At 40.0% G+C, this 25,667-nt stretch overlaps 1 long non-coding RNA gene across 2 annotated transcripts in view; it reads left to right on the top strand.

Moving 5' to 3' along the window:
- Window positions 1-446: 446 nt before the first annotated feature.
- Window positions 447-25,667, top strand: part of LOC149449332 (uncharacterized) — a 62,898-nt gene continuing 37,677 nt past the window's right edge. Inside the window, exon 1 of one of the 2 annotated variants that reach the window (XR_016315424.1) lies at window positions 447-634. This is a non-coding gene — a long non-coding RNA (uncharacterized LOC149449332). Of the gene's footprint in view, window positions 635-3,448; window positions 3,586-25,667 lie in introns of those variants that run through there. The other variant, XR_016315423.1, reaches the window with a different exon arrangement.

The raw sequence follows: 25,667 nt of genomic DNA, 5'->3' as shown, positions 1-25,667 counted from the left end.
ACCATCATCATCATGGTAATGATCACTTGGATTGTGCGTGTTAATCTGCTCACAGGATGTACACATAATACAAGTCATTTATTAATTACAGCTAATGTGACCTCTGGCAGTGTAAAGGTTAACCCCCTTTTTTTTCTTGTACAGGTGTTATGTCTGGCTAGATAAACCTGCAACAGGAAGCAATACTTCTTAATTAAGGCTGTAACTGGAGTCTAAGCAGACACCCAAACAGCCCAAGCAGTAGGCTGCAGCCTCTGAATGGGTCATGTTTCAGCGACGGGAATAAAGGATGAGATGGGGGTGAGAATAACAAGAGGATTGGGTGGCCAATGAGAAGCCTGCAATCCCCATCTAGGACTACTCCAACAAATAGCTGGCTTTCCAGTTCTGCACATGACTGCATTTGCTCCTGTCCATCAAACTGGTCATATATAGTTCAAAGCAAGTGCAGAAGATAGGGAGAAGCTAGTGCAGTTAGCAGGCATTCCAAAAGGTCTGAGCGTTCTTCTACCGGTTAATTCATTACAGCACACCCCAGGAAAGACATCTGCTGCTGAGGCTCCATCCACCACGCCGGCTGAAGACCCGGCATCGTCATGTGAAATAGCCTGCTGGGGATTCTCTTTCCTGCTGGGTGAGTATTTCTCTTTTCTGCTGTTAACTACCTTAAGAGTCAGCAAGTTGGAAACTGGAAAAAATGAACTGTTTGCTGAACTGCACTTGCTTTCTTTGTTCTTCTATCGCCATCTGTGATCCTGTATGTGTGTTCTGCAGGGATACACCGCTAACACTCAATTATTTCACCTAGTAGAGATTTCTTTTTCTTACGGTATGTAAGATTTCATATTCATGGCATGAATCTTTATGGACATCACAAGTTTTAAAGAACACAAAGCTGAGCTCGGCAAGGGCTGAAAGATGTAACCAAATACTCTGCTAGCCGCAGGGCTGGTTCTGCTAGACAGGGAGGGACTGAGCCAGACAGGGGGGACAAAGCCAAAGCAACTCCATCCAGGCACTTTGTGTCCTGATAGGTGAACACACAGGGGTCACGCAGCTTTTCTACAAGAGAGACAAAACGTAGCTGCTATTCCTTTAACCTCTCCTATGCCTGATGTTTGCCATCAGCAAACCAAGCTGGGACACAGACTGAGACACTTTCTACATGTCAAAGTCATTTGTGGGCATTGTAAGTAATATACCCCAAAGAGAAATGTACAATATAAAAAAAGCAACAAAGCATATTATTACAGGTACTTAAATAGCGCCGTCAATTTACGCAGCACTTTACATATATATTGTACATTCACATCAGTCCCTAACCTTCAATGAGCATACAATCTAAGGTACCTAACCCATACACATACACATACTAGGGTCAATTTAGACAGGAGCCAATTAACCTACCAACATATTTTTGGAGTGTAGAAGAAAACCGGAGTACCCGGAGGAAACCCATGCAGGCAACGCAGAACATGCAGACTCCAGTCAGGTAGTGCCGTGGTTGGGATTCGAACCAACAACCCTAATGCTGCTAGGCGCACTTAGTCACTGTGCTGCCCCAGTTGAATTATTTTTTTTTTCTTTACTGCCAACAACGCAACAATGATGTGGAAAATCAATCCTATAGCAAGCAGATTGGGGCGCCTGGGTTAAATATGGCTTGTCCATAGACCACCTGATGGAGGAGAAATCTGGTTATCCAAGATGATGGTGGAAGAAGTAGAAACTGGGCATTTGGCATCATGATTGATTGAGGCAAGAGAGGGTATCGGAGGCTAGAAAACACATCAGTGGGACATTTATAGTTAAAAACCTCCATATACACTATCCTATGCCCACAGTTGATCCAGAAGAAGGCAAAGAAAACCCCAATAAAGCTTAATCCAATTTGCTCCTGCATGGGAATAAATTTTCCTTCCTGATCCTCCAAGAGGCAATTGGATATTCCCTGGATCAACTTTACCTATAAATATAAAACCTTTTTTAAAACAATCTACTGCACTGGCTAGAACCAGCTCTTGAGGGAGTCTATGCCACACTACAGCTCTAACTGTGAAGAAGCCTTTCTGTATTTGGAGATTAACGTTAATAATTTATACATCACCATCTTCCATTCTAGCCATTAGCTGAGCTGATTATCTTTAAGCCTTGGAGATGGCCAATATTTAGCCCCGCCATCATTTGCCCAGGTCTAAAACTAACCTGCAAGATATTGTTCATGTGTATGGGCAACATGAGGACAATCGACACAAGGAGGGGGGGCAATTTCTGGATAGTTCCTCTAGCTTACTTCAACTCCCTACATATTGTTAAAAAAAGCTGTTACATCTGCACAGCAAGACAGGGAAAGTTTACTTTGAGGACATCGAGAAAGTGAAACACTTTCGAGGCTACAAATGTAATAGCGAATTAGAAATATACTATTAGGCCTCATGCACACAGGGCATTTTTGCAGCCACTTTTAGAAGCGTCAGGTGTTTTTTTACTGCTTCCAAACAGTCCTCCACAGAGACTTTTAGTAGCAGTAGCATTTACCAGCAGGAAAAAAAAAAAAAAAAAAGAGGGCTAGTGCGTCCAGGAGCAGCAGCGTTTTGGCAGAAAAAAATGTTTGACGTGTTAATGCTAGGCGTGTTTAGCACTTGAGTGTTAATTCATTTCAATGGTCAGAATAAATTATTATGGCCAATGAAATGAATTAACGGTCTGACATCTGTAAACGCGCCTAAACGCTTATAAAAGTGTTAGACACTTAGACAAGTGTCAGGCGTTTTTGTCTGGCAAAATGCTGCTGCCAAGAGGAGCAGCGTTTTTTAGCTGCCATGTGTGCATGAGGCCTTAAGCCCACTTTCAGTGTAAAAGTTTATTTTTTTGGTCTTTATTTGGAGGAAGGAGGCCTTTATCTTAGTTCAGATGAATGAACTTTGCTTGGTTGCTGTCGGTTACAGCACTTAGAACATCATTACTGCTCTTTCTGGTGCTTTACTATACAGCCTTTATGGTTTTGTTTTTTATTGTGCCTTCCTGTCTGACAGTTTTGCTCAGTAATGCCTGACAGAGTGTGACCTTGCACAGCCAACCTCACTTGAACTGTTGCTTTCTGAAAAACATGTGAAAAATGTTGCCAGCAGCTGCTGCCATTAATGGCGCAACTATCTGCCGATCCTACTTGGCAGAAGAAGAGTTAATCTGCTTAGCTGCTTGTGAACCCAGGAAAGTAAGCGTAATCGCAGCAGACAAAAGAAAGCAAATCAGCAACCAATGCAAAAACTAAAATCCCACAGTAAGTAATACAGCACGTAATGCCCCCTCGCCCAAATTTCCCCCAGACCAAGTGAAGAGGAATGTGCTAAGTGACAGGAAATGTTCCCAAACCTGCCCACTGCCCCCCCCCCCCCTTCAATCCTCCTCCCCTCCAGTCGCGCCTGCTTTTGTCTACAATGATCCACACACGGCTGCAGGAGTGTACGTCTGGCTTTAAGACTCTCTACAACACAGAGGGCAAGGCTGCAGATTCCTCAACTCTGAGGCTTATTTAAATAGACTGCTGAATAGCTGCTGTCTTTGGGTCTGGCCAATCAACAGGTAAGCCATCATACCTGCAGGAAAGGTGACCTGTGATGACTGCACCCCCCTGACTTCCAGGGTTAGCTAGATAATCTGTAGAGCTGTAGGGGACGGGGCTGTGCTTTTCAATCTACACTCCTGTGGTCATCTGCACCAGCTGCAGGATGTCACATGAGCGTCTGGCAGGGAAGCAGTTGAGGACATGGGGCAAATGCATGCGTACAAACCACAGCATGTACTAGAGCTGGATGTGGGAAGGAGTGTGATTTAAAAAAGAAAAAAAAAAAAGCTTACAAATCGGACATCTGCAAAGCTCACCGAGCATTCCCTCTGCTGGGCTTCCGCTGTGATGCAGTCTAGACATATGAATACATTAAATAAAATACTACACTACATATTATAGCATACTGTACAGAAATATAACATAGGCAGACACAATCATTGCCAGTCTGTAATATACTGGGCACACAGATACGAATTAAAAAAAATTCTCTCTCTCTCTCTCTCTCTATATATATAATGTGTGTGTATAAATATGAAAAAACAGTGTGTGTGTGTGTATATATATATATTTTATACAAAATATATGTGTTTTTTCTTTTTTTAAATTTGAGCCATACTCAGACAGTAATCAGTTAAGAGTCTGCAATATACATATTATGAAGTCAAATACTTAAGATATATATATTCTATATAAACATTTCTATGCATCTATCCTAGACATAGTATAGAATTACATCATTATTTTAGATTATATATACATACATATACACACACATATTATATATATAATTATCTGGTATCTGTGTGCATTATATGTGTGTTTAATATATATATATAAAAATTATTTTTTTTATTTAAAAATACAAACATGCATCTTAGAAGATCTACTACAGAACTCTATAAATATTTTAGCCAGTGTAAAACAAAAGTGATATTAGAAGCTTATTTGTTTTATTTAAACTTGTTCTTTTACAAAGGCTATTAGCTTTCTTTATTTTTTTTTTTATTGACGTGTTTGCCATTTACATTTGTTGTATTGAATGTAAACCGTCTGGTTTTCAGCTCTCCATATGTAAACAAGCCACTGGGTTCAAATAAGGATTCTGAACAATGTGTATGTAAAGCAGGTGCTGTGTTATTCCCATCCTTGTATCAATAATGCGTATCCATAGATGCATGCATTTAGTGCCGTGTACTGCAAATTGTGGCCTGCGAGACCTGCTGCCTCATGATGCAGTTGAAGCGACAGGCAGTTTTTTTTTTTTTTTTTACAAACGTGCTCAGTGCAGTCTGGCTGTACCCTATAGTCCTTTGCCAAGTCCCTCACGTAGCCACTGGAACAGTCTCTTTCATAGATACGGCTACCTGGATTTGAATAGAAACCAGACAGCAATTCTTCAGACCCCGCCAGCCCTCCATGCTCTGGACAATAGAGATTTGTTAGCAGGCAGCCACAATCCATAGGACACAAAGCTTAAAGCACCACAGACATGGGAGGGAGGGGGCGCTCGACAGGAAATTACAGCTTTTTAATGCCTCAATGGCAGGTCTGCTACAGGAGGAAAGACAGCTCAGTCTGTGCAGTGTTACAGAGGTAATTTGGGGAGAATTAACCCCTTTATCCCTGGGCGGCCACATTCCCTTACATTTTCAATTACTGCGGCTTTAGCGAATACTGCCCTCTGGTTACTACTAAACATGATCACGTCATCGGAATACAAAGACAATTTTAATAGAAGAAAAATCCCAGCAGGCTAACAAAGATTATGGAATATACAGAAACCACAAAATTGCTCATTACCAACAAATACAAGTTTTATCAGAAAAAGTACATTTGCCATTACCGGCCACAAACAACAGAATTTAGTTGGATATTCACAAAAGACTACTTTTTTTTTTTTTTAATTCTGTTAATTGTACTCAGCAGATATCCCCTTCAGAACTATACTCTAAATCAAGAAAAAAAAAACAAAATCCATCGGCCTTTCTAGCAACCCAAGAATTGAAGTGGGATTTAGATATTTCTCAGTGTTGTTTTAGGGCCAGTTCACACCAAAACATTGTGTAGGAAACACGTGTTCAAAACACATTGCCCCTTGCGATCTGCAGTGGGTGTCAGCGCAATGCTAACCACACCCCAAATCCAGGTCCAGATCGCGTGGCATAGAAGTATCATCCGATCCAGTTACTCTGCATTTGCACTTTTTTGTCCTCTATAAAAATTGTCTTTGTATTCCGGTGACGTGAACATGTTTAGTAGTATCCAGTGCGATTTCAGCCCATTCAAATACATGGGAGGAAATCGCACTGCCCCCACGGAAAGCACTGTATGTTCCTGTGTCATTTCTGGTAAAAACCAGCCCTTACAGCACACACATCATACATTTTTTGGCCTCCATACAGCTCCCCTAGCCCTTCTTTTTACCATTTGTCAGTATAAATAATTGGAATACGTTACAAACTGTCTCAGATATAAAAGAGGCAGCCTTAAGCTGCAAATATTAGCTCCGCTCTTTAATACTTTTCAGAACCAAGTGGATGCAGCCTTCCACAGGCCTAACGTGAACCTTGCATATTTATTCCATCCAGTTTGACCATCTATAGAGCCTCCTACCATACAAAGTTGGGACAAATGGCCATATTCTCATAACAGAGGACAAAGCACTCTTGGTCCACAATTTCTGAAAAACCACATAAAGAAAAATAGAAATGTAAGCTGTACAGTTCGTAAAGTTCTGTGGAATGGACGGGCCTTACAAATACCTATAATAAATAAAATATTGTAGCAACTATACAATTCTTATTGATTGTTCACAAAGTAGCCAAATATTTGAGGATATGATAGATTTGACCATCTATCTTAAACACTCTTTTATAGCTATAGTTGAATACAGCTACAAATCTAAGGCCTAGTTTGCTGGTGAAATCAGTTACAAAGAGATGATTATTTGACACGGTCATGTGAGAATACCATTCCCCGCCACTGTGCACACACATGTGAAATTACGGTACCATTTTCCTCAATTCTGGTGTGAAATTCTGCAAAGCAGATGTCTGCCTGAGAAACAGCTTCAAAGAACATACCAGGTCCTTTACTATTAAATAGATGATCAAATACTGCCATTCTATTATTATTATTATACAGGCTTTATATAGCAACAACAGTTTGCGCAGAGCTTTACAACTTGAGGGCAAACAGTACAGTTACAATACAATTCAATACAAGAGGAATCAGAGGGCTCTGCTCATTAGAGTTTACAATCTTAGAGGGAGTATTAGAAAAGAAGGAGCGCCCAATGTCCAAAAGAATGCGCTTTTGATGTTAGATTAGGAGGCATTTATTGAGAGTAACGACAAGTACATCGAGCCAATGCCCTGAGATGAAGGAAGCTACCTGAGAGAGAGTTACATGTGGAAATTGCTGTGTAGGAGAAAGAAAAGCCCTGAAGAAATGAGACTTTTCTCCCACAACGCTTTGGCGATGTACTTGTCATTACTCTCAATAAATGCCTCCTAATCTACCATCAAAAGTGCATTCTTTTGGACATCAGGCGCTCCTTCTTTTCTACTATTCCATGTATACATGTGGAAACTACCTCAAGGCCATACCAGAAAGGCAGTAGCCCAAACCCTAAGAGGGTTTGCCTCCAATCTCCACCATTGGGTACAATTGACTGGAGGGACTTCTCCCTATCCACCCACCCGCCTACGACCAGTAACTGATCCAGTCAGTCCAGCACAGTCTTCAGCACAAACAATCTTAGAGAGAGGGACAAGATATACAAAAGGTAATAACTGTAGGGGATGAGCTAATGGAGAAAATGGAAATACAATACAGTTGTTACATGGAAAGAAGAGAGAGGTTTTCAGGGATCACCTAAAAATCTAAAGAGTAGGAGCTAGTCGGACAGATTGGGGTAGGAAATTCCAGAGGAAGGGAGAATCTCATGAGAATTCCTGGAGGTGAGCATGGGAAAAGATGACAAGGGAGCTAGAGAGCAGGAGGTCTTGGAAGGAATGAAGAGAGAGCAATTTGGTTGGTATTTTGAAACTTAGTGGAAGCTGAGCTGTGGATGGCTTTGTAAGTTGTTGTTAGTGTTTTGAATTCAATTTATTGGGTGGATGGGTGGCAGTCAGTGCAGGGATTATTTGGCATTGCGCAAATGATAAACATTAAAGTGACACTAAATGATATTTTTTCCCCAAATATTCTCCATATACATTTACAACTTAAAGACCCTGTAATCCATTTTTCATTAAGTTCTGGCTTCTTGAAACACTGAGCTTCTGACTCTCTTCTTTTCCCTCTCACTTCTGTTTGTTTGGAACAAGCAGTGCACACTTATTGTGGTTGTGTGCACTGCTCTATACACACTACAAATTCCATAGTCCCAGGGACTCAGGAGCAAGCAAGAGAGGGTGGCCACCCTCCTACATACAGTGGGACCATTGAGAACTAACTCAGCCACCCTCTGAAGTCTGACTCATGAAGTCAGATCACATATAAAAATCCATTTTTTTTTTTTTTTTTTTTAGGAGGTTGAGAACAATAGAAGGTACGTTTTTTTTAAAATACTTGGAACAGAATTTATTTTTTCAAACCAGTTTAATGTCATTTTAATCTTTTAAGCTCAGTTCACTCTACTGCAATGCAATTGTAATGGAATGGAATTTGAAGTGTGATTATATAGTGCGACTTTGATGCAACTTTGGATGCATTTTGCAGATTTCATGGTGAACTCTAAATCGCACCAAAGTATCACAGAACCCTTCCCCAGTCACAGGCATCACTGGAAGCAATGTTATTCTATTGTCAAGCGATTGTGTGTGACCCAATTTGCATCTGAAATTGCATCAGTAGGAACCAGGCCTTAATCAGGCATATGTAGCTGCTTCCGGTGTACCCACAGCTCTGATGAGCTTATGTTCCAATCTGGAATAAAGACAGCTTGCACTCTCATATGAATATCAATATAAAAGGGATATGAATAGGAATAAGGATCTAAAGAGAAGATAATTGCACAAATACATTTTTTTAATGCAGTGTGGAAAGCGTCAAACCCCTAGCAAGTTTTTACAGCTGTGTCCCTCTTAAACTGGCAATAAACTGATCAAATTTTGGTCCAGCAGTCACTGGCCAAACTTTGGCCAGTGTATGGCCTCCCCTGCTCGACAGCAGTTGATTATTTAATCTTCGGTTGAAGGAACATGTTGGAAAATTTTCCAAGGACCAGAAGCTACAGCTACCAATCAGTGTATTTTGACAGCAATGGGTGCCCTTGTCAGAATACAATGTGCTAGTGGGGGGTCCTCTATCCACCTGGTTTGTGTAAATGGAGGAATCTGTTCCCACTGGCTGAGCAAAAAACAAAGTGTGTATGGGCAGCCCTAAGCTAGCCATCAATGAGTAGGAAATAGTTTGAAACTCCATCCACCTGTTCCCATTCACTGAACAAAAAACAAACTGTGTCTGGCCAGCCCTAAGCTGGCCATAAATGAGTAGAAAATTATTAAAAATTTTGTTTTAAAAGCCCGATCAATCAACTTTCTAAATGTTAGTGAGCTCGATTTTTGAAATTCAAAGATTTCTGTAAAAAAAAAAAAATAGAACAGTCATGTTGGAATTTTTTTAGTTTGAGCGAACGATTGAAGCGTGAGTAGCAGAATTGATCCAGAATAGCATGATAAATCAAGGTGCTCATGAGCACGAGCATTTATCCTGTAATGGCTCAACAAAAATGCACCGTTTGTTTTGTGCTTGAACGACAACGTCGACAAGTGGTGGGAAAAAATTGGTATCAATGATGGCATTATAACACACTCATTTCACAGATCTCTACATTTTCAAACAGTTTTCTACTCATCTATGGCCAGCCTTGGAGAGATTTCCCTTCTGCTACGGTTTCAGCTTGCTAGACAGGAAGTTAGGGAAAATCAAAAGCAACACGGACAGCAAAAAAAATGGTATTAGTTGGCTAGGGGAAAGATTAAAACCCCAGTGAGATTTTTTTTATTTTTTTAACTGGGGGCATGGGTTGAACAGGAAAATTCTAAAAAAATTCTTCCATCCACACTAAACTGTGCAAATGGATCTCTACTGCCAGCTATTGCATTCAGACAGCTGCAACAACTTCGGCTGCTTGAATTCCCCAGCAGTGACTGCTTCTGATAGGATGCAGTCGCTGTTTGACAATTTTTCAAAGGCTGTCGATCCAGGTGGAGCTGACAGGAGTACCCACAGCTTAAATTTTGGCAGATATAGCAGAAATTGCCCAAAATCCAAGTAGTAGATGGTCAACTTAAAACTCCAATGAAGTGAAAACATTTCACTCTATTAAAGAGGTTTCAATTTATTGGAGTTTTACTTTGCAAATTTCAGACCTTGCCTGATTCTGATGTGTAATCTGCTATTGCGTTTGAGTTTATAGAGCTGGCTCTCTAGTGGCAGCCAAGTCTTTGTAGTTTGTACTTATCCAGTGCCATTGTGCTCAGTGCAACTGCCTAATTCAACACAAACACTTTCAAATCATAAAATACGAAGATGACAATGATATAGGAAAAATAGACTATAAAACACTAATATGTCTTGATCTACATGTCTTGTGCCTGATCAAGGTTTTTGGCAGGCCATAGATTATGCAATTTCCTGTGGTTGAAGGTAAGAAAATTGCTTGATTACCCCATTAACACAGTCTGTGTCGATGGAGGAAACCTCCCGCCGTCAGAATTCAGTGATCGCACCAAAAAAGGAAAATATTGAAAAAAAGAAAAAAAAAAAAAAAAGGACAGGCTTCAGTACAACCAGCCTGCCCATAGACTGATCAAAATTTGTTCAGCTCCTGCTGAACTGGCCAAATTTCAATCTATGGCCAGCTTAAGAAAATATCTTGTGAGACGCAGCAATAGCAGCCTCCTCCAACCTATGCTGACTACAAGAACAAGATTCTATCCGATTTCAGGACGAAAAAAAATGCAATTGTTATGGCCACAGCAGGACTTTCTTTATAATTGCACTTGAAAATAAGCAAAGTAGTGGAATTCCACATCACACATTTCTAGGGTGGACCATATTAATCAATATAAAAAACAGTGGCAGGTATTAATACATTTTATGCCCTAAAACAGTGGCTGTTATAGAAGAAAACAGGGCATAGGTATCCAGGTCAAACAGAGGGACAGTTGGAATCTAGTTTTTTCTCTAAAGGAAAACTCCACGGTAATCCAACGGTTTAAGAAACTTTTCAAATAAAAATAAAAAAACCTTTATGCTTTAATATTAACTTAGAATTATGATCTATCCATGTAGGCTCCAGGGAAGGGGGTGCATGGCTATTATATTTTCGGCCCAGAGACCGCTATATAAATTTACTACAAAACTTGATAGTTTTGACACAACAAAATTTTATGGGGTCATCTAAAACCCATCTGGGAACTGATCGAGAAAATTTACAGCTCCACACAGAATGACCTGTCATGGGCTAATTTTGACCAACTGCTAGAGATTTTCAGTTGTATGGTCAAGCCCTTGGCTAGGCTGTGTGACCTGTAAGCCATAAAAACACTGACCATATTACAGTTTGGACACTTCTGGGCCCCTGGCAGTGGAATGGAGATGCACCATTACTGCTGAACAACATATACAGTACAAGTGTTCCTTTCACCCCCACATACTTTACTGATGAATTGATGGACTTTGAACTATGTAAATGCCCGCTCAAAAAATGGGAGGCATGACATCTGCTACGATGAATGGGATACATTACAGTGTACACAGTTGTGTACATCACATCCCGACAATTCTTGGGGCAAAAATATGTCACTTATCTGAGGGATGCTTACAGACTAACAGAACAGATGGCCTGAAAAATGATCACTGCAAGGCACAAATAACTGGGATACATAATGAAATTTGAGAATAAGTATTTCGACAATTTGCAAAGGACACAACAAACTAATAGGTTACGTGGAGAAAATTGCTATGGCAAACGTGTAGAAATATTCTAACCACACAGCTGTTTTAACAGCTAAAATCCGTAATTTTATACATCCTAATGATTTATGCAAAATTGAGCAACGTAACATAGGTCTTTTTTTTTTTTTTTGTTTAAACCAATCAGTGACATTTATTGTTTTGGCAGTAAAATGACCCTTCTGTCAGAAAGCATAATGACGGAATGTCTCCACTTTTCACCTTGAAATAATTAATCTACAATTTTTAGCCTCACTAGCCAAATCTCTGCAGTTATTAGCCATGGATACAAGCATGAGAACATGCTAACTAATGAGTTCCCCAGTTCCAGCCCCACCTTATAATTCTGGTGGCTTGAAGCTTTTTAATCTTAAATGAAGCTTGTACTGGGTGAATACAGAGGCTGCCATTGCTTACATTCTAAAATGCTAGATAAACTGGTTGTCTGACTACTCTGAGAAAATGACTTGGAAAAATCATGCAAACCAGTAGACATATTTGTTCTGACTCAGAAACTTGAAAAGTACCAATGGATCAGCATGGTAGTAAGCGAACTAGTAATTTCACAGGAAGAGCTCAGCAATGACAGCTTCCTTAGTTCCTCCCAATAGGTTAAAGAGACCCCCATAGCAATAGGGTCGTTCTAATAAAGTGGATTTTTTTTTCTCTTTACATAATAGTAATTTGATTACACAAGACTTTAACCAAGCCATTTCTATTTTTTAAAGCCTCTTGCATTCCTCCATTCAACAGAGAAGAATGGCGATATGTGTCATTGTTCTAAGCTGAAGGAGGCATTGTGCTGAACCAAAAAAATAAGTTTCATTCTACAGGTTCCTTGTCTTCTGAGAAACAAATTTTGTATTTTAGATCTTCTCAGATGCCCTCTTTTCATTCATTTTAATGTTTCCCACAACAATTTTGAGACTTGTAATTTAGTTGTAAAAATCAAATACAAAATATAAAACGAATGAATGAAGGCAACCAACCACCTGCAGTTGATATGTTTTCATGTATATGGCATGGATAGTGGTATGTTGTGTTTTGTGAAATCGCATTTTTCGAGAAAGCTAAAACCTGGTGTGTGTGGCCAGCAAAGGTGAAAGCTATAAATTCTTGGTGCTGGTATGTTTTGGCTTTTAGGATTTAGGCTCTCCCATGTTAAAAAAAGAAAAATGCTCCAACAGCCATTAAAACATTACTATATAAAGGTCTTGAAATTTTGTCACACATATGTCAAAGGGTGGCCAAAGACCTCAAAGGGTGATCTCTCATGCATGCACAATGAACCAGCCCTAAAGCACCAAACACAAACATGACATATCAGCTTGGTGGAGCCTCATGTTTGTTACTATTGCTGCCCTTGCTTCTTATCACAGGGAGGACCAAAAGCAATCAAAGCAAGTTTTCTAAAAAAAAACTCTTACATGGGCATCTTTGTAAACACAATATACAGGGATATGGGAAATTGTATTGACAAACACACCTATACAGGTTGAACTGGAAGGACTGGTGTCTTTATTCAGCCTTACAAACTAAGTAACTTCACGCAGTGCTCTACAGGCTAGAATAGTGATGCTAGTTATGCCCAAGAACTAGCATCACTTCTGGAATTTCTAGGGTTAGTTACGGTTAGTTCTAGAGCAGAACACACCTCATCAGCAATATGCACATCCTTCTCCCAGAGCCAACACCACTTTCAAAATGTTGAGCAAAAGCAGCCTCCAGCTCTGGATGATAGCCTTGGCTGCAAGTAGAATACATTTTAAAGTACACTATGTTGTTATAGATATTCCAGTGCCACTAGCTACATATGATTGTTTTGTTTAACAAAAGAATCTCTTGTCTTAAAAAGGCTGCAAACATATTGGTTTCCTAGAAACAAATACCCACTTGCAAGGTTACAATGATATAATGTGCACACAATGAACAGCACTTTACTTTTACCTAGAATAAAAAAAAAAATAAAAAAAAAAAATAATCAGCATATTCCTAGTGATTTTGAAGCTTTTTTTCCCCAGGTGTGTTAGACAAATTACAGGTATTTTTGCACGTGTACCAAACTTCAGGAGTTTGTTTCCTGGGCTGAGCAAGGGAAGAAGAGGAGTTCTATAGGAGGAGAGGAATTCTACAAATGTGCTTATCGAGCATTTACAGGCATTCCCATTGAGGTTTATGGGATCAAAAATGCCTTAATGTGCTAAAAAAAAAGCCCAGTACCTTTTTTGAGCATAGAGTGTAGGGTAACTTAGCGTACAAGTGTGAACATGGACAATTAGTAAGAATGGGATTCTGCAACCAGGAGTAGAGAAACAAGCAGAAAAAACACTCAAGAAAGGTAAGACAAATGGTAGACTATTAGGATTTTAGGCCATGCAGGAATTTTATTAGACGTTTCTTGGGTTTTCATAGACAGAGAATAATCCAGTGTGTCATTGGTGCGTAATTTGTGAAATGCCAAAGGGGTTCAGTCCAACTGCTCATCTGGCACATGCCTGAGGGAAACAGAGCTCAGAAGGGTAATTAGAGCAGAAATGTCAGTGAATTGCGTCACCACCCAAAAGAACTAGGAGTAACATTTACTGATGTCTTAAGAATGGTCACTTTGGGCCATATCATTTCTTGCTACATTAACCTTTCTGTTTCTGATATATGTTATAAAATGTATTGAAATGCTAGCTGGATTATGTTGTGTTTTACATTTACAGGTAAATTACCATTCAGTTTGCAATACCCTAAAAACTTTATTTAATAGTCTATCATGAAAGTAGACCTAACATTAAGTACAGTCAAAGTAGTCCTAAACATACCACCTTTGAAAAAATTCCAGGTTCAGTTGGCACATTATGTTTAGTAATGTTCTTTGACAATATTGACATATATTCTAAGGTCTACATTAATTTCACTGCCTTTACTTCTTTCCTTCACAAGCTTAAACCTTAAAATTTTAATATGAGTTATGGTGACTGGCCACAAACATTCTGGCCTAAGGCAAGAATTATTTGGGATGAAAATTAGGAAGAGGGCAGAACCCTAAGCAACCATGGTTCTATTAAATTTAGTGAAACGACGGCAATGATCAGTGATGAACAATAGCGCAGAGTAACCACCATTTTTAATTTTGTGTTGTAAGACTGATTAAAAAAAATACATATCCACAAGTACAGTGCTTGCTGGTTAAAAACTTCAGAATACATATGCAATGAGCTCGATGCTGATCGGGTATTTTCAGCAGAGAACTTGTCACTGCCCAAATGTTAAATGAATGAAAACATACATCTTGTTCGCTAACACACTGCATCAGCAGTCATATACTACACACACTCCCACACATAGTTCCTAGTATCATATTGCACTCTTCTCCTGCACAGTCAGCCCAACATCATACGCTTTACAAAGGGTTCTCTCTAAACCTTGCCCATTCTAGTATATAATACGAAAAAAAACAAAAAAAAACATGTAAATGCTTCCCTTTCATCCACATGATTTTCATTGGGACAAGTGCACATACACTATATTACCAAAAGTATTGGGACGCCTGCCTTTACACGCACATGAACTTTAATGGCATCCCACTCTTAGTCTGTAGGGTTCAATATTGAGTTGGCCCACACTTTGCAGCTATAACAGATTCAACTCTTCTGGGAAGGCTGTCCACAAGGTTTAGGAGTGTGTCTATGGCAATGTTTGACCATTCTTCCAGAAGCGCATTTGTGAGGTCAGCCACTGATGTCGGTTGAGAAGGCCTGGCTCGCAGTCTCTGCACTAATTCATACCAATGGAGTCCTGTTGGGTTGAGGTCAGGACTCTGTGCAGGTCAGTCAAGTTCCTCCACCCCAAACTCGCTCATCCATGTCTTTATGGACCTTGCTTTTGTGCACTGCGCGCATGTTGGAACAGTAAGGGGCCATCCCCAAACTGTTCCCACAAAGTTGGGAGCATGAAATCGTCCAAAATGTTTTGGTATGCTGACGCCTTAAGAGTTTCCTTCACTGGAACTAAGGGGCCAATCCCAACCCCTGAAAAACAACCCCACACCATAATCCCCCCTCCACCAAACTTTACACTTGGCACAATGCAGTCAGACAAGTACAGTTCTTCTGGCAACCGCCAAACCCAGACGTCCACCGGATTGCCAGAAAGAGAAACGTGATTCATCACTCCAGAGAATACGTCTCCACTGCTCTAGAGTCCAGTGGTAGCGTGCTTTACACCACTGCATCCGACACTTTGCATTTCCCTTGGTGATGTAAGGCTAGAATGCAGCTGCCCGGCCACGGAAACCCATTCCATGAAGCTCTCTACGCACTGTTGTGCTAATCTGAGGGCCACATAACGTTTGGAGGTCTTTAGCTATTGACTCTGCAGACAGTTGGCTATTTATGTGCACTTCAGCATGCACTGACCCCGCTCTGTCATTTCACGTGGCCTACCACTTGGTGGCTGAGTTGCTGCTGTTCCCATTTGCTTCCACTTTGTTATAATACCACTAACAGTTGACTGTGGAATATTTAGTAGCAAGGAAGTTTCATGGATGGACTTATTGCACAGGTGGTAACCTATGATGGTACCATGCTTGAATTCACTGAGATCCTGAGAGCAACCCATTCTTTCACAAATGTTTGTAGAAGCAGTCTGCATGCCTAGGTGCTTCATTTTATACACCTGTGGCCATGGAGGGGATTGGAACACCTGAATCCAGTGATTTGGGGGGCTGGCCCAATACTTTTGACAATATAGTGTAAGTACATGTCCAGCACATATTAGATGTCCCTAAGCTCTCCAGAGGTAACAGAATAATTTTAGGGCTATCGTTCAGATCTAATAACTATGTAAGGTTTTTATGGCATTACTTACAATTTTGGGTACAGATGTTTTTCGTAAGCACAAATTTGTGGCTGGATGTATTTATGCAACAGTCTTATCTTTTATATTAAATAGAAAATTTAGAGATTAGGTTTGTGTGCACTAAATTTTTTTCGACTGAACTAAAATTACTAGTCAGCTGGTGGCAATTTTTTTTTTTTTTACAGTAAGCTTAACACTGAAGGGAACATATTTGCTATGGCAATGAATGCTGTAAGGCTCGAAAAGAACCTGTCAGAACTTCCACGCACCTGTGAGGCACATTCTGCCCTTATGTGTGTTCTTGTTCCAAGATTCAAGGTAAAGCCACCCCACCCATTTCTGCATTATTACCTCAATTAAAGCAGAACGTCACTCTCTCAATCACCTGAGTCACTGACTATGTTTAATCCTTGTGCTTCTAGCATTAGTAAATAGATAGGAAAGTATATTATATTCACTTGTTTTCAACGTTTTTTTTTTTTATACATTTCTTCAGTTACTAGTTTTCAGGCCTAAGCAAATGATATCATACATCCCAAGAGTCTTCAGGAGGAGAGGGGGTTACTCCGTTAAGCATGCCCTCCTGCCTGCATACCTGAGCTAAGGGCAGATGGATTCTAGGAAGTAACTGATACATGAATCATCTGCCTTTACTCAAGATGGCCAGGGATATAAATGTTAGGGGGGGGGGGGGTTTCAAGGTGATTTCTTAGCAAAATAAAGCATGGAGACATTGATGGATGGGCAAATTTTCTTTGAACATTAAAAATTAATTAAACAGTGGTCACGGAACTGTGAAATGCAGAATCCTCTACTGTTCACTGATGATCTGGCACTTGACAATGACACAGTAGGAGTCAAACCTTATTCTTAACTTGGAGAGAAGCAAAGGCCTGGTGTACAGCCTGGGCAAAGGATCCAAGGAGCATCATAGGGAATGATTTCAATACTATTAAAAGGTACCAGCACTGTTAACCTTTTAAACGTTTTGAGGCAGGTTAGGTTTACTTTCTTAGCAAAACCAGAGTACCAGGAGGAAACCCACCCAGGCACAGGAAGAACATGCACTGAAGTCCTTTTCTGTACCACCTAATCTCACCCTACTTTCTCCTAACACTGAATTACCAGTCTTCCAGCCCTCCAATCTCTAATTAAAACATTAAGAACCTTAATCCTTTTGTTATCTTTGAGATTGCATTGCTACATGGTACCTGTAGTTACAGAGGTCAGTAACGGCCTATTTTAAATCATATTTTTAAAAATGTGTTAACACTTAAATATCCTTTTCTGCTACTGTGTACTACTGTACTTTCTAAAGAAGTCCTTAGAGACCATCAACAGCCCATTTTCCAGATCTTTCCAAAGGATCACAGGTGACATGATTAGTTTGCTTCTTTTAACCTAAGACTATTTAGCATAGCTGTGCAAGTGTCCAGAAAAGTGACATGTCAGTGGTACTTTAGGACTGGAGTTGGGAAACATTGAAGTGTTGTACAACATCTTCTGGTTGTTTAACTCTAGTACTGGATCGATTTGTAAATGATGGCCAGGTATAACTGTATTCACATACAGAACCCAACAGAAAACCTCCCCAAAGTGTCCCCAAGAGTTCTAACTCTTTTCTAAACCTATCAAAAAAACGAAAAAAAAAAAAGTTAGGGATGGAATTCTACTTTATAAAATGTGAAATAGCCCCTCAATACTTCTCAGGCAGAAAACACTGCTCTAGACTACCAAAGCAAGCAGTCATATGCCCATATTCTCAGGCATTGATTATATCATCTCAGCTGAAAGGGGGAGTGTTTAAGCTGTATTGTGGATTAGCGTAATTTTCCCAAAAGTCAGTCCACCAAGCCCATTCCATTTTGACCAGGAGACCAAATGCCTAGGCATATGGTCGCATGAATAGCTGGCATGGAAGTCCAAAGCAGCGTTTCTGGTTGGTGAGCTAGTTATTACAAAGCTTTTTTTTTTCAAATTATATTATTTTAAGAGAGCAGTGTAGACCAGATTGGGTGCATTGAGTGTATGTTAAGCCAAGCCTTTTTTTTTTTTTTTTTTTTAAAGATCGGGGAAGGCTGAGGTTAGTGGCTGCGACACGGGAGAGAAAGGAGTGCAAATGTGCGGAGCTCTAAACAAGAATGGCGCTCAATTTTATGATCTGGGGGCAAGTGTCCAATGGTTTACTCATTCTGGCATCAGGACAAGACATAATATCAGGATTCTTTTTGGAGGCTAGCTATGGTGGAGGCGTAGATGGTGTATAGGTATGGCAGATACAATAAAGAAGAAGCTGCTTATGCCCCATAGACACCAGCCTGGCCAGCTTCTGACGAATGGGCATTAGGGAAAACCAGTATCCGATCAGCATCAAATCAGTGTTGGCAGCCAATGGCTGAGAGCGCTGACCGGTAAGCTCTAGCGGGGGGGGGGGGGGGGGGTGTCATTCGGCATTCCCCCTGCCAGAACAAAGTAACGCTGTACTAACATTGGAAAGTTAGTACAGATTGCTCCTCCTGAGCCCTGCAGGTTTTTTGGGTTCATCCCGCTGGGTTGAACAAGAAAAACTGATAGTGTGTACCCAGCTTTAATCTATAGTTACTGCTAGGGCTTCTTGATTACATAGGCTTTTTTTTTTTTTCTTCTTCTTCTTTACACAAAAGGTGAGCTAACCCTTTATCAGTGTTCCAGAGACTATAGAAAAAATAAGGCATATTAATAAAACATCAATGTGTCACACTCCAGTCTTGGCTCTGTTACTGTGTATTATTCGTATGGGGACTGTTCCTTGATTATTTCCACATTCTGTAATTATCCTGAACATACACGAAATCCTTAATCACAGGCTCAAACTCGGAGAGACTCACAATTCATTGGGGAAAGCATGCCTTTGAAGTGAAAGAGATAAGGAGCAGTGCCAACATCTTGGTGCCCTGATTATATATTAATAGAAAATGAATGTGTGGACACATAAGTGAAAATCTCTTTGGTGTATTGGTCATGATGTAGAGTTTGCAAAAATCCCTATACCGAAGGTGCTAAGAGTAAAGAAAGGCAGGTTGTAGAGAACTGTCTCTTCTGTACCTACTGAGGATTTTTTTCCTTTTCCATCTATACTTGGATTTGTACAAACACCCCCTCCTCACCAATTTATTTGAAATTACAGGCATGTTTCCCTGCAATAAACTCCTCTACACTATGATAAAAACTAGGAGCTGAAGTGAGCACAAATCCCAAGCAGCCAGAAGAATTGGGGAGCTGAAATTAGCTCAGGGTCAACAAGAGAGGAAGTACCACCAGGGATTCTTTAGCGGGATCTGGTTTTTCCAGACTGGGGGCCAGCCATACAAGCATAGATTTCTCTCGTTCAGCCCACAGACGTGTTATTCCCCACTGGCTACTGTATTCATACATAATGCAGCCACTGTCCAGCCAACAATTCTCCACTTGACTGCTTCGATTTTTCAATTGAAGTTTGTTGAGACAAGTTGTGCCAACAGGACCATCTATGGCTCAAAAGGTGTCCAATTTTATCTGAGATCTCAGAAAAAGCATTGTTCAGAAATGCAATGTAATACTACTGTTAAATTGTATTTACTTCGTATCATTCAGAGCCAGATGCATATGCAGGGGTGACCTTTGATCCACATAGGATGTCAGAGAAAGTTAATTAAAAAGAAAATTATTTTTAACATTTGTTAATTTGTTGTTCATCCTAAATTAATCCAAATCGTCCCCAGTCTTCACCCCAACCACCACACTTAACAGTTTTTGTTCAGTTACATTTTTTTCTTGAACAAAAAAAAAAACTACATTTACACCTTTTCCCAAGTTTTTTTTTTTATCTTTTTGTTCATTACACCTTTTGACATTAAAAAAAATTTTTGATTCAGGTGTGGCCAGGTGAAAGGTGACACACCCATGGACATACTCAAATTTCAATATATACACAATCCAAATTTATTCATTTTATATTACTTTCTACACCTTTCAGATGAAACATCCCTAAGGAACACTGTATAAAAATCAAATGTTTCCCTTAGCAATTATTCTATCGACATCCTTATCATAGATAGCGAGGGGTAGGAAGTACTCCCACTATGGTTGGTGTGTGTGTGTGTGTGTGTGTGTGTTGCTGGCGCAGTATAAACAAAAAGCAGAGAAAAGCACGCTTTTGAGGTCTGACAAAGGGGGCAATGCCCCAAAATGCATAACCACACCCATTTACATCACAGCCATCTTGTGGGCCTGAAACACTTCCCCGCTGTCCACAGTTGCTCTCATCCATGAGATATATGCACACGGTCAGCTGTTTATTTGGCTCTTCCAGGTGTACCCCTAGTTACTTTTCTGGATCCTATTACCTTACATCAACATCCATCTGGAGGGGCTTACTCATTATATTATACAGGATTTATATAGCGCCAACAGTTTGCTCAGCGCTTGCTCATCACTTACCACCTGACAGGTCGCCACCTGCTGGAGACTTAGTGATATGCGATGCTATTTAATATCTTTTAAATGTGAATGCATTATTGATTTTTATTTCACTAATATGTTTTAATAAATGCTACACTTAGGTAGTGGTGCTTGTTTCTCCTTTTTGTTTACACATGGTTTTCTGGTGGGAGCCTCCCCAGATCCTGCTTGAGAGAGAGACTGCTGACATTGAAATAATGTGAACTTCATGCTACTGTTTTTTCTTATGGACTATTTTCAAGGACTAAAATTACTTTTTATGTCATTTATCATTCCATAGAGGGGATTTACTTAAACTGGTGCACTCAGAATCTGGTGCATCTGTTCATGATAGACAAATAGCTTCTATTTTTCAGTTTGTTCGATTAAGCTTTGGCAATAAAACCTGGAAGCCGATTGGTTTCTGTGCAGAGCTGCACCAGATTTTGCACTCTCTAGTTTTAGTAAATAAGTCTCCCATGTCTACTGTTATTTTTGTCAGGTGCACCAGTGCCTCCCTTTTTTGCACTTGGGTACATTTAGGGTGATCATGCCCTTTACAAATACTTTTTTAGCTAACATTGGAGCAGAACTTTTGCAAAAGAAGCTCTTATAAACTGCAATGAAGGCATAAAGGTTCCCCCAGACCAAACTTTATAGAAACGTCCCCTTAAGCAGACCATAGATGATGTAATTTTCTTTCTTGCAACCACAGGTGGCATGAAATAAACTTGTTAAAATCCCCCCTATCAACACAGTGTTGATGGGGGAATCCCTCCTGCAGAGCTTCCACGCACCTAGATTAATAACACAATGCATTTGCCTACCTGGCCATCCCTGCTGTCTTTGGGCACAAAAGAAGTATTCATAGAGCACACCAAGCGTGGTACAGGGGTATGGACAAAACCAAATATGGCCACTGTAAAATAAAAGTTCAGCATTTTATCTAGAAATGGGTATTCCCATGTAGGACCCTGGTTTCAAATACACAAATGGGTAATTTCATCACAAAAGCTCTTGGATTAAAATAGCTAAATAATCTTGAATAACATTCCATAGACTACTTCATATATTTGAGATCTGCAGTAGGCTGTCTGTACTGAAATTGTGAGACATGACTGCTGTCACAATGGGGTGATATCCACTTATAAAAAGAAAAAAAAAAAACCCTATAATAAAAGGGACATTTACAAGATATGCTATCTCAACTGACTGGGTTAGTGGAAAGCTCATTTCGGATGACTGTAAATTTATTTTGTGGACACCTGACCATCACACCTAGATGAGCCATTTCAAAATTCCGAGTAGTAATATGGCCCATTTGTGGCTATAACAGCCTCCCATCTTCAGTGAAAGTGTTTCACAATTTGGGTTTGGTCTGTGGGAATTTGTGTCCATTCAGGTAAAACAGCATCAGGTACTGATGTTGAACATGTACTCTGGGCTTGACATCGGCTTTCTAGTTCACAACAAATGTGTTCAATACAGTTCAGGTCAGAGATTTGTGCAGGTATGCTGTGTGAATGGGAACACAAACATAATGTGGAAGTTTCTTAAATCTGACTGCAAAAGTGATACACTTCAAGCCATGCCCAATATCAAAGCAAAATAACCTCGTCAAATGTTCTGCTGCTGTGCACCAAGGTGTCCCCCCCTTTTCAAATTCTAATGTTGGAATATATATATCTGTAAAAGATGACAATAGTCAACAGACTGAGCACTGACTTAAAGGCAGGGTTCTAAAGGTAATACAGGAAATGAAAAGCAGATGTGGCACTTACAGCAACAAGATATTAGCCTTCATATTCAATCCTGCATTAGAAAAATGACATTTAAAGTCTGATTTGTCACTACAGATAAGAAGACCACTCATCTTATTTATTAGCGATCACTTTGCCCCTGTGTTACCTTTCAGAAAGAAGGTTTGTAGACTTTATTTTAGACATTAAAGTGTACCTTTAGGCTAACAGTCAAAGCTTTACGGTTACTGACATAGGACATGGGGTTTTTGGTGGAAAGCACGCACAAAGCTATCAGTATCCTAGTCAAGTTGATTGCTATGATTGACACATGACATTTGAAACATGTTGCCTTGCATTAAAAGAAATCAAAGCAGGTTCTCTGATAAAGGTCATAAAATGCCAAATGGCAACAACCACAACAGCAGATGATCACTGAGCAAACATGTTGATTTTGGGAGGACTGGAGAATTATGGGGATGCTTGTGATAGTTGAATTCCAGTATGCATCCAGTGTAGTTGCCAAGGGAACGGTTAGGGAGAAAGGATAACAAACCTTCCACTACCCCAACAAAAGAAAGCAGGACATGGCACCCCTCAGGCGTTGTTACCTTTCCTTTTGTCAAAGCATTGCTGTAAGGCAGGCCACAGATGGTGGAAATCTCCTTCCTGTAACCACGGCTTGCAGGAAAGAAATTTGCTCAATTACCCCATCAACACAGTGTTGACAGGGTAATCCCTCCCGCCGAGCCATTGTGTTCTTCTGGTGGGGGGATGGGAGAAGTTGTCCCCACCAGGAGAAGACAGTGATTATTGCTGGCACCTATAAAAGCCCACAGCGATAATCTAATGTAAAATCTGGCAAGCTGATTGTACCCAAGTTGATAACTTGGGTACACTCAGCCTGCCCATACATGGTTCCACTCTCATCAGGTTCCTGCTGGACCAGCGGAGATACACTCTATGGCCAGATTAAGGGTGAGCACCAACAGAATGCAAATTCCAAAAAAGTCAATACAGAGGCATGACCCACCTGAGCTTAAAATGCAAAGTGGGTCTGCATAACCTATTGTCAGGTGCCTGCATTGCACTGTGGGATATGATCATACCTCGGAACATTCAAAAGTAGAGGTAAGCGGGGATCTTTGTTTACATCTCCTCCAGCTCAAAATGACCTAAATGAGTCATTAACTAAGCAGCGGTGGTGGAGCAGGCACAGGCTGACCTTAACCTTCATATATTTAGTAATGACTGAAAGCCAAAGTCCTTCTGCGCCTGTGCAGATGCAAACTGAGTCACTAATTTTGGGCCCAGAAGGAGATGTAAACATAATGCGTGGGATGGCTCAAGCACAGAATGACCTTACCGCTGCCTAGTGTCGCTTAGGGACACTTTGTTTATGTTTACATCGCCTGTGGAAAGCTTAGCCAGGCTGGTAACAAAAGTCAAAATTGTCAGCCCGGATCAGTCAAGGGATGGATCTGGTGGGCGTGTGCCTCATCATTGACAGTGATAGACATATGTACAGCGAGGGTCCTGGGTATTGCTAGCTCCTAATAGAACCTTGCAGTAATGTAAAGGGAAAGGCATTGTTCAGCACCTGTTTGTGGCTAGTCTTCCCTTCAAGGATTAGTTAAATTTGTAAGGGTAGTGAGAGATTTTTCATAAAGGGCAACTCAATGCTACAAGTGGAGATAATCAGTTAGCAGCTGGCCCTATCCAAGACACAATAAAACTGTATTAACCTCAGCAAGTTCACTCAATTTACTTTTATATCATCAGCACATCATTCAAATGCAACTACATTTGGTACCTTTTTTTTTTTTTTTTTTTAAAGGGTTAGGTGCAGCCTTTCATTGCAGAATTCTATCCTGTAAACAAACTAGCAGTCAGGCATACAAGGCCTTGCCCTCAACAGGTAAGCTATGCTCACAGCAATCAATCAAATGTTTGCTTTTCACTTTTAACAGGAGCGAGTTTTTGACATGCACAAGTAATACACAAATCAATAAATTGATGTCAAATATCAGCCCATGTAAAGTGGCTTTAGCATCCAAACCCTGGATGACTCTATCTAGCTCATAGGTTTTTATAAATCAGTTTCATCTGTCCATAAAACAAAATAAACCTATGTAACTGGAAAAATATGCTGAATAAATCACCTAAAAAAAGAACCTTAAATGATCAAATTTCATTTGTACAAGAGCCAAATACCAAAAAAACAAAACCCCATACACCTATAGCAGCATACTGCCTATATCTGGTCTGTCCATCTGCGCCCATCTGATCTCTTTTCCTCTAGCAAAGATGAATGTGGCTTTAACATATTTTCAATTTTCTGTTCAGTGAATATCGAGGTCAATTAAGAACGCTGTTTGCTTTCTGTACCCTAAGCAGATTAGACAGACCCCCTCCTCATCCCCATAGCATTGCCGATCTCTGTCGCCCTGACCCACATTCCGCTGAAAATCTGCTCCTGTGTGTTTCTGCATTGAAGGCTACGTACAATTGCTATTCTTTAGATTTTCTTTAAATGCAGCGATCCCGGTTACAGATCATAGATTAATTCAATTACGTCAGACAAAAACAGATGCACACACAAATAAATAGATGAAACACATCATATGTTGAATTTGATTTTTATTAAAATGAATTGCCACTATACAGTTTTTCAGCTTGGAAAAAAAAAACACATGTCCATCAGGTTAATAAAAAAAAAATGTTCTAAACCTACAGCTGATCCAAAGAATGGCAAAACCCTTTTACAGTGTGCTCCACTTTGCTCCAACTAGGAAAAATTATTTCCTGATAAATGAATTTGAATATCTGGTGTGAATGTATAATATATGTGTAAAGTGCTGTGTAAAGTGGCAGTGCTATAGAAGTATCTGTAATAAATAAATAACTCACAAGTTACATTCAAGTATATTCTTTCAAGTATTAGAAAGCATTGTTATTTTGTGCACTTAGAAACACAATCCGCCTTATGGGTTTGTACAGACGTGCTTGGAAATTTTAGATAGCATGGATGCCCATTAATGCGCCTATTGCTTTACAATGCATTATTGACGCGTTTTGAATGT

Source organism: Staurois parvus, unplaced genomic scaffold (genome assembly GCF_062004578.1).
Source record: "Staurois parvus isolate SC_StPar_1 unplaced genomic scaffold, SC_StPar_1.0 ptg000630l, whole genome shotgun sequence".
Classification (NCBI taxonomy): Eukaryota; Metazoa; Chordata; class Amphibia; order Anura; family Ranidae; genus Staurois; species Staurois parvus.
This window is presented reverse-complemented; position numbering and strand designations above follow the sequence as displayed.